Below are 9,949 nucleotides of genomic sequence, written 5' to 3'. Positions count from 1 at the left end.
ATCTCAGGGTCCGGGGATGGAGTCCCACATCAGGCTCCCTGTTCAGGGGGGAGTTTGCTTCTCCCTGCCCCTCCCCCCATTTGTGCACAAGCGCTCTCTCTCCTTCAAATAAATAAATAAAATCTTTAAAAAAAATTTCAAGTGAATGTTTTTTCAAAAAGTACTCAACTTAGAAACTATAGATTTACCTCAGTGAATCTGGTTTGCCACATGATTTATGAAACATATCTCACACCCTTAGAAAAAATCTAAAATTCCAACAATAAAACCAATATTGTTATTTTAAATCCCTCCCTTTCCCTCTCTTAAACCATAAAATATGTCCCAGTGAGGTTCTCCTCTTTGGACTCAAGACATGACTTTGGCTTGAATGCCTTGTGTCAGTGCCTCGAATCAAATTCATTCTCTAATAATAATCATTCTCCACCATGAGAGACATTCCTCAAAAATTTATCTGAAACAACACTCAGATACCACTGTGAGAATGGCCAAAAATCTGGAGCACTGGCAACAACAAATGCTGGTGAGGATGTGGAGCAACAGAAGTTCTCATTCATTCTTGGTGGGAATGCAAAATAATACAGCTACTTTGGAAGACAGTTTGGCAGGTTCTCACAAAACTAAACATACTCTTGCCAATCAAGCGATTTGTACTCCTTCATATGTACTCAAAGGAGTTGAAATTTTATGTCCACGCAAAAACCTGCACATGGATGTTTACAGGAGGTTTATTCATAGTTGACTAAATGTAGAAGCATTCAGGAGGTGAATAGATAAACTGTGGTACTGGCAGACAATTGAATATTATTCAGTGCTAAAAAGAAATGAGCTAATCAGCCATGAAGACATAGAGAACATGTAAATGCATATTGCTAAGTGAAAGAAGCCAATCTGAAAGGCTAAACCTTGTGATTCCAACTATATGACATTCTGGAAAAGGCAAAAACTACTAATATAATGAAAAGATCAGTGGTTGCTATAGTTTGGGGATAGGGGAAAGATGAATAGGCAGATTTTTTTAGGGCAGTGAAAATGCTCTGTGGTGCCATAGAAATGGATACATGTTGTTGTACACCAATTTATAACACCAAGATTTAACTGTATTGTAAATTCTGGAATTTGGGTGATAATGATGTGTCCGTTTAGGTTCACCACTTCTGTGAATCTGCCACTCTAGTGGGGACTGTTGCTAATAAGGGAAGCTCTATGTGTATGAGAATTGGAGTAAATAGAAAATATCTGTACCTGCCCTCAATTTTGCTATGAATTTTAAACTGCACTAAAAATAGCCTTTTTTTTCAAGATTTTATTTATTTATTTGACAGAGAGAGACACAGAGAGAGAGGGAACACAAGCAGGGAGAGTGGGAGAGGGAGAAGCAGGCTTCCTGCGGAGCAGGGAGCCCAATGCAGGGCTGGATCCCAGGACCCTGGGATCATGACCTGAGCCGAAGGCAGGTGCTTAACTGACTGAGCCACCCAGGTGCCCCTAAAAATAGTCTTACTTAAAAAATTGTCACAAAGGCCATATAAAATGTTATCTGCGAAGGGTCAAGCACAGTGCCTTACACAAAGCAACCCCTCAATAAATTGCTATTCCTCAGTGGTCATCAGTTTTCTTGCTTCTTTCTCCTGAAAGCTGTTTTCAGTTCTTCTTTTCCATTTTCCCTGTTTTTATCTTATTATGAGACCAAACAACTGGTTGAAGGCCTTGAGCTTTGGGTCCTGCCTTAGTTTCTTATCGTTGCTATAACAAACTACCACACACTTTGTGTCTTAACACAAATTTATTTTGTGTTCAAAATCAAGGTGTAGTCCTATAATCAAGGTGTATGTAGGGCCATTCAAGACACTTTAGGAGGCAATCGTTTCTATGCCTTTTCCAATTTCTAGAGATCCCTTGCATTCCCTTTTCTCCATCTTCAACTCACAGCATGTCTGCCTGTTTCCAGCATCATGTCTCCTTTTACTCACTCAAATTTTGTGGTCTCTCTTTCCCTTATGAGTACTTTTGTGACTCCATTGAGCCCACCTGGATAATTCAAGATGATCTCCTCCTGTCAAGATCTTTAACTTAATCACACATGCAAGTTCCTTTTGACATGGAAAGTAAAACATATTCATTGATTCTGGGGATCAGAGGTAGGTATCTATGGGTGGCATTATTCTGTCTACCATGGGACCAGACTGCCCAAGTTACAATCTTGGTTCTATTGTTCATTTGTTGGTGGTTTGCTTTTGCTTTGATTTGTTTATTTATTTTTTTTATTATGTTCAATGAGCCAACATATAGTGCACCATTAGTTTTTGATGTAGTGTTCAACGATTCATTAGTTGCGTATGCCACTCTAGAAAACAGTATGGAGGTTCCTCAAGATGTTAAAAATAGAGCTACTCTACAACCCAGCAATTACACTACTAAGTATTTACCCCAAAGGATGTAGTGAAAAGAAGGGGCATGTGCACCCCAATGTTCATAGCAGCAATGTCCACAATAGCCAAACTGTGGAAGGAGCCAAGATGTCCTTCAACAGATAGAAGATATGGTTCATATATACAATGGAATATTACTCAGCCATCAGAAAGGATGTTTTATTTTGTTTTTAAGGTAAATTTCTTAACCTTCCCAAACCCAAATATTTTCATCTGTGAAGTGAGGTTCATAATGGTCCCTCATGAGGATTGTTGTGAAGATTAGATGAAGTTGTACTATGTATACAGATGATCATAATGCCTGTCACAGAATAAGTACTCACTAAAGCTTAGCTATCATTATTTGTATTAACTCCTTCTGATAGAAACCCAACTCATGTTAATCAAGTTCACAGACATGAATGTGTACATTTAAAATGTCCACAGATCAATTTACCATTAGAAGTGCAATCTTGGGATTAAAATACTGTTATTTAGAGAAATTAAAAAAAGAAGCTATGTTACAACCAGAAGTTGTAGATAAACTAAAAAGAAACTATGTTACAATCAGAAGTTGGTTTGATGGACCTGAAATTTAAAAAAAAAAAATGTAGAGATAAATCAAGACATGTTCATGGGTTGGAGTTCCTTTCAGTTAAATTCTCGCTACTTAAAGCATGCTAGTATCACCTGGTTTCACTCCAGATCTTCAGAATAGAATCCGAATTCCTCTATGACCAGAAGATTTGGATGCCCATCAAAGTTTGTGAAGTACTATTTTTGACAGTGCTTAAAGGGCATGGGTACTTTGACCAGTTGTACCCATTTGCCTTCAGTAGTGTTTTTCTTATCTTTGCTTTCATAACAGGGAACACCACCACCACCACTATCCATTGACACATTCTATCTTTATATATGTTAATACTTTCTAAAGGGAATCCTTATAGAAACTTTCTCTTGGAAGTGACTTGGCATAAACATGTGTTGATTACTAAATGTGATTTAAAGTTTGAGTCTTGGTGCACATTTTTAAGCTCTTCAGCTCTAAGCTGGTAAAGAAAGGAGAAGGCTTGCCTTCCTAAGGTCTAGAAGTAACAATTTCAAAGACAGACCTCCAGAAATCAAGTATCCACTCCATTTTTCAATAGCTCCACTGAATTCTATTATTAGGCTAATATTTCAAAACATAGGTCTACAAGAAAACTCAGATAATGACAATTAATTACATTAATCAAACAAATGTTAAATTGTTAAATTTTCAATGTGAAGTAAAGAAAAAGAAACAGTACAGAAATATTTTCTCAGCCTGGACAATAACCATTGAAGTATGCTTTTTGAAATGAGAGCAAATATCAAAGCATAAATTAAACTGCTTTAATTAAATGCATCTACCAATACCAAAAGATACGTAAGTTGCAATTTTATGCTTGTTTTCAAAGTGGATAGAGTCACAGATTAAAATTCTTAGAGATACAAATACATTGACAATGATTCAGTGAATTATATTTGAACATTATTTCAATATATACATTTTGAATTCCTAATATATATAAGCACTGTACTACTCACTTTTGTCAAATGCTGACTTCCCTAAAACAGCCTTAACAAACAAACTTAGTGATAAAACAAAGGTAAGTTTTTTCTTACCTTGGTAAGTGAGAGTGTTACCCTGACAGTGTCTTCCTAACCTCTTGGAAGAGGGAAAGCAAAGTTAGGATACTTATTAGGTTTTAGAGATTTTTTTTTATTATGTTATGTTAATCACCATACATTACATCATTAGTTTTTGATGTAGTGTTCCATGATTCATTGTTTGCGTATAACACCCAGTGCTCCATGCAGTACGTGCCGTCTTTAATACCCATCACCAGACTAACCCATCCCCCCACACCCTCCCCTCTAGAACCCTCAGTTTGTTTCTCAGAGTCCATAGTCTCTCATGGTTCATCTCCCCCTCCGATTTCCCCCCTTCATTCTTCCCTTCCTGCCGTCTTTTTCTTCATAATTTTTTATTGTTATGTTAATCACCACACATTACATCATTAGTTTTTGATGTAGTGTTCCATGAATCATTGTTTGTGCATAACACCCAGTGCTCCACGCAGAATGTGCCCTCTTTAATACCCATCACCAGGCTAACCCATCCCTCCACCCCCCTCCCCCCTGTAGAACCCTCAGTTTGTTTTTCAGAGTCCATCGTCTCTAATGGTTCGTCTCCCCCTCCGACTTACTCCCCTTCTTTCTTCCCCTCCTGTTATCTTCTTCTTCTTTTTTTTTCTTAACATATATTGCATTATTTGTTTCAGAAGTACAGATCCGTGATTCATCAGTCTTGTACACTTCACAGCGCTCACCATAGCACATACCCTCCCCAATGTCTATCACCCAGCCACCCCATCCCTCCCACCCCCCTAGAGTATGGTTTTATAAGGATCTTTCAGTGTGGGGATAGAGGGAGAAGGGATGATGAGAATTGAGAAAGAATTAGCATATAGTAGCTTATATTACTGGACATAGCAAGGGGGAGGGTCTTGAGGTGAGGCTTTACAAAGAGTCTTGAAGACTAGTCATATTATGATATCTACTGAAAAGTCTAACAGTTTGGTGTTCATTTAAATGGTTTTTCCAGGAGGGCAACTGGGTGGCTCAGTCTGTTAGGCATCTGCCTTCGGCTCGGGTTGCGATCCTGGGGTCCTGGGATCAAGCCTCACATCAGGCTCCTTGCTCAGCTGAGAGCCTGCTTCTCCCTCTCCCTCTGCTACTCCCCCTGCTTGTGCTCTCTCTCTCTCTCCCTGTCAAATAACTAAATAAAATCTTTAAAAAAATGGTTTTTCCAGGAATTTTTTAAATGAACAATAAAGTTACTCGCAACTTATCTTCCTGGGCAAGAGTTTCCTGGAATAGTAAACTTATGTTGATGAAGACAGTGGAATAGTAAAGTGACACTGGTGAAGACAGCCTAATAGTAGAGTCCAGTTATGTTAATACAGAGAATAAGCTACATGCTATAGATGGTTTTAGCTTTCATTTTAGTGCCTCAAAAATGAACAGGATATAGTCACTATTTTAAAAGAGCACACATTAGAATATGACAGTTTTTATTAAATACGAAAATAGGTTTTTTTCTGGTTATAAAATGTATGGTCATTGAGAAAAATAGAGAAAAATATAAACGAGACAAAAAATCACCAAATTCTATCAACTTGACAGAGCATTCCTAACATTTTAACATATTTGGGTGTTGTTTTCCTATGTGTTCAGTTTATATGTATACATATAATATGTATATATATGATAAAATACACAAATTTCTTAACCAAAAATTGGGTCCATATTATCAAAAAACTTTATAGATATATTTTCACTCAATTTAAAAAGACCATGAACACTTTCTAATATTATTAAATGTTATTTGAAAACCTGATTTTTAAAATGTCCATGTATATATTCATTAATTAAAACATTTTAATGAAATGTATTTATTTTTCTAAGCAAGACATTTTTGGTTTTTGGTTTATTTTTAACCTTTTATTACTCACTACTAGATGCGGTATCCTTGTTGAATGAAGCTTCCGAATGAAAGAATGGCTGAAAAATGATTTTCAAATTGATTATCATCTTTGTGTGGAAATGTTATATGTATTTTTAATTACTTCTTTATCAGAATTTCTAAATGTTGAAAATGACTATTTTTAATGATTATTCGAACAGATAATGGTATGCTTAAACTTAAAGGCTAAGGAGACATTTTTGTTAATGCCTCATTCTGAAGTACCTTTGTCTGCTCAGAAGCAATGAAATAGTTAATTGATAGAATTATTTCAAGACATTTGGAGTCAGTACTTCTTAGCAGCCTTTGTCAATAATGGCAGAGAAGAATGAAAACAAACTTCCATTTATTTGTTGAGCTTAAGTCAAAATTGCTGAATGTAATCACAAAATTTCTTTAAAGCTTTATTTTTGCCTTTTAAAAAATGTCTACATTTGTATTCTGCAGTACACCAGTGCTGTCTTTTTTATACCTAAATAAGTGTCTCCCAATGTTTTGAGTTGAATTGATTGTCTAACAAGATTCAAGACCTTTTACTATTCCTACTATTGCAGCTACAATCCCAAGGGTTTACATATTCCAGTTTGTGCATCAAAATGACCGTAATACAAATCAAAAAAGATTAAGACAATTGTTCACAAAATTGTCTTGGATTCTGAAGAAAAACAAGTCGGTGAGAAATGGAACTGACTTTAAGTATTATATCTGAATATTGTATTCCAAACAGGTAATCTGGGAAAGAGAAAAAAGGGGAAATAAAGGTATTTCAATTAATTGAATAGTTAGATTTATAAGCAGTAGCAAAAATGCATTAATATTTGACAAGCCCAATGGAACTGCATTAAAAGCAATCAGGGAAAGGACCACCTAAAAGTCAAGAAGGAGCTAGTGTCATGGCAGGAAAAAGAAATCATAGTGGAAATGGACATTTGTGTTATCACTATCAACCTGTATCAGCAAAATGCAAAAATCAAAGAAAAGCAATGTTGTGTAGGGAGAAATCTCCCAATATAATTTAAGTAAGAACTAATTTATAAGGGAGAAGTTTTTGTTATGTTTGGAAGCTTTAAGTTCCAAAACTGGAAAATATCTCAAGAGGCAAGTGAGGAATCCTTTACAAAGGGATTTTGCAGGTACCAGATGTGGTGAAAGTGAGAACAAGGAAAACTGGCATGAATTAACCAAAACCTGAAACTGCCTTTCTCTCCCTCACTTATCACTCCCACTTTCTTTCCTTTAGTTCCAGACTAAAACTTTGGTTGGCCATGGGAAACTAATTATCCTTCTGTCTGTGGGCTTAAATTAGAACGCCAAGAGCAGACAACATATTGAATCCTAGGAATTGGTGTATCTTATCTAAGATAACTCAATAATCATTAAACTGTAGGTCTGTAGAATAAGGAGAGAACTGAACATTAGTTTAAAAAAAGAAAGAGAAAAGAAATAGGTTAAGAAAATGTACCCCCATATACAATTCAAAAATTGTCAATAATGTTAGTATAACACATTAAAATAAGTAGTTTTTCTCAGATGTGTTATATATTAGAGTAAAAAAATAAATATTTCAAAATAGCTTGAACAGAAATATAAAAGTCAATGTAAATAATTAAAAGCAGCTTGATGTGAGACTGATAATAATAGTGCCCACCATACAATAGAGAAACTAAGTATAAGTACTTCAGGATACAACAAATACAAAAAGAAGTGTGTGGAGTTATAATCTGGTGAAAGAGAAGCATATAATGAAAGAGAATAGAGCCAAGAGTACAGAATAATTTATTGCTGTTTCAGCATACATAAATGTGACAAAACTTCAAGTGAATAGAAAAATAAAGATGTTAAAAGAGATGGCTGTGGTAATTAGTATAATATGAATTATGACCAATGATCAGAATTATGATTTGTAGTGGAAAAGGAGATGGAAATAGGGGGAATGATTTAGATTATTCTGTGAAAGGAAGAAAATAAAACAAAACAACTAAGAATTAAGTGACGAAGGCTAAACAAATCACGAAGAGGATTTATTATAATGGGAAGTGACTGCAATTGATTTAAGGAAGGAAGAAGTAAAGGAGTAATGTAAGACCACAGAGTTGTATATGAACATCTACTGTATGCACCTTGACATTTTTTAAGTTGGTTTAAAAACAAACAAAACTAAATACTCCTTTGGAAATACAAGCACTGAAGAGAACTGGAAAAACAAATACATAGAAAAATAGAATATATTTTTTCTTACCTCCATTAAAAAAATTTTTTTTTTCAGTACAAATCACAGCTTTCCTTGCTGGATTGTTTTGTTTATCATAATTCTTTTAGAGATGAATTTGTACAATGTTACTGAGCATATGTTCGAAAAAAGAATTGTGACTTAGATTTTTGGAGGAATAAACCAGTTGAGTTTTACTTTCTGGTTGATCAGCAAAATTGTTTTAGTGTAACTAACTTCCACTAGTTCAAGGCAAAGTGAAGTGCCTGTTATCTAAGAAACGCCTCTTCATATTTGGATGTTAATACAACTTGAGAGGATATCTTTACAAATCAGTAAAAAGTAACAGAGTTCTCATTAAAATGTCTTTAATATAAATCAAGCTATTATTTTCAGATCCTGAAAACCCAACACTTCTCTTTGACACTTCTGTAAAAATTATACTTCTAATTGTTGATTTAGATGATGTGCTCCAAATCATAGTAAGCATTATAAAGTAGTAATTGTTCCCAATAATATATCAAGCTACAGAGGGGCCAGAATACACATTTATCTGTAATAGCTTATCAATTATCACTGTGCTTAGGCAGGTAGAAGAATAGGCTACAGAAAGGACCAAAAATTATAAAAAAATTGTTGCTGAAGATCATCTTTATAATTTTTTATTGTATCTGAAGGAGAATGGAAATATATGTTAAAAAATTTGAGGATATTTATTGACACAAGCTTGTCTCAAAAATGTAGGAAACAGTTTTGCAAAAATATGAAAATATCATTTTTTTCTTTTTGTAAAAAATGTATAATGTATGTGTATATATATTTAATACAAAGCATGTATTTCAAGAATAAAAGTTGATTGAACACAAGAGTTAGAAAATTGTTAAATATCTCTCTCCTGAAGGAGAGGAAATCAGTTCATTTAAAGTTAATTGGGGCACCTTGGCTGCTCAGTAGGTTAAGTGTTTGACTCTTGATTTCAGGTCAGGTCATGATCTCAGGGTTGTGAGATCAAGCCCTGTGATGTCTCCATGCTGAGTGTGGAGACCGCTCAAGACTCTCTTTTTCCTCAGCACCTGGGTGGCTCAGTTGTTTAAGCGACTGCCTTTGGCTCAGGTCATGATCCTGGAGTCCCGGGATCGAGTCCCCCATTGGGCTCCCTGCTCAGTGGGGAGTCTGCCTTTCCCTCTGATTTTCCCCCTCTCATGCTCTCTTCTATCATTATCTCTCTCAATAAATAAATAAAAATCTCAAAAAAAAAAAAAGATTTTCTCTCTCCCTTTGCCTCCCTCCCCCCCGGGCCCCTGCGCTCACTCGCTCTCTCTTTCAAAAATACAATACCATTAAATTAAATTAACTCTAACCTAAGAATCTATGGCTTTGAAATTTTGAAGTGGACTATAATTCTCTGACTCTATTCAATTTGAATAGTATTACAATACATGAGTATCAATGTTAATATTTACGTTTACTTAAAAAAGTAATTATCTTGGGGGCGCCTGAGTGGCTCAGTCAGTTAAGGGTCTGCCTTTGGCTAAGGTCATGATCGCAGGGTCCTAGGGTCGAGCCCCGCATTGGGCTCCCTGTTCAGCAGGGAGTTTGCTTCTCCATCTCACTCTGCTCCTCCCCCAGCTCGTGCTCTCTCACTCACTCTCTCAAATAAATAAATAAAATCTTAAAAAAATTAAAATTAAAAAAAGTAATTATCTTCTGGCAGACCAGAAAAACCCTTGACAGTGCCCATAAAGGGAAAGTTCCTGATAACTTGTATCACGTTTGTCT

Source organism: Eumetopias jubatus, unplaced genomic scaffold (genome assembly GCF_037043125.1).
Source record: "Eumetopias jubatus isolate StellerSeaLion01/CBP00866 unplaced genomic scaffold, mEumJub1_p1.0 scaffold_4, whole genome shotgun sequence".
NCBI classification, from domain to species: Eukaryota; Metazoa; Chordata; class Mammalia; order Carnivora; family Otariidae; genus Eumetopias; species Eumetopias jubatus.
The sequence above is the reverse complement of the archived record's forward strand: the minus strand, read 5'-3'. Positions refer to the sequence as shown.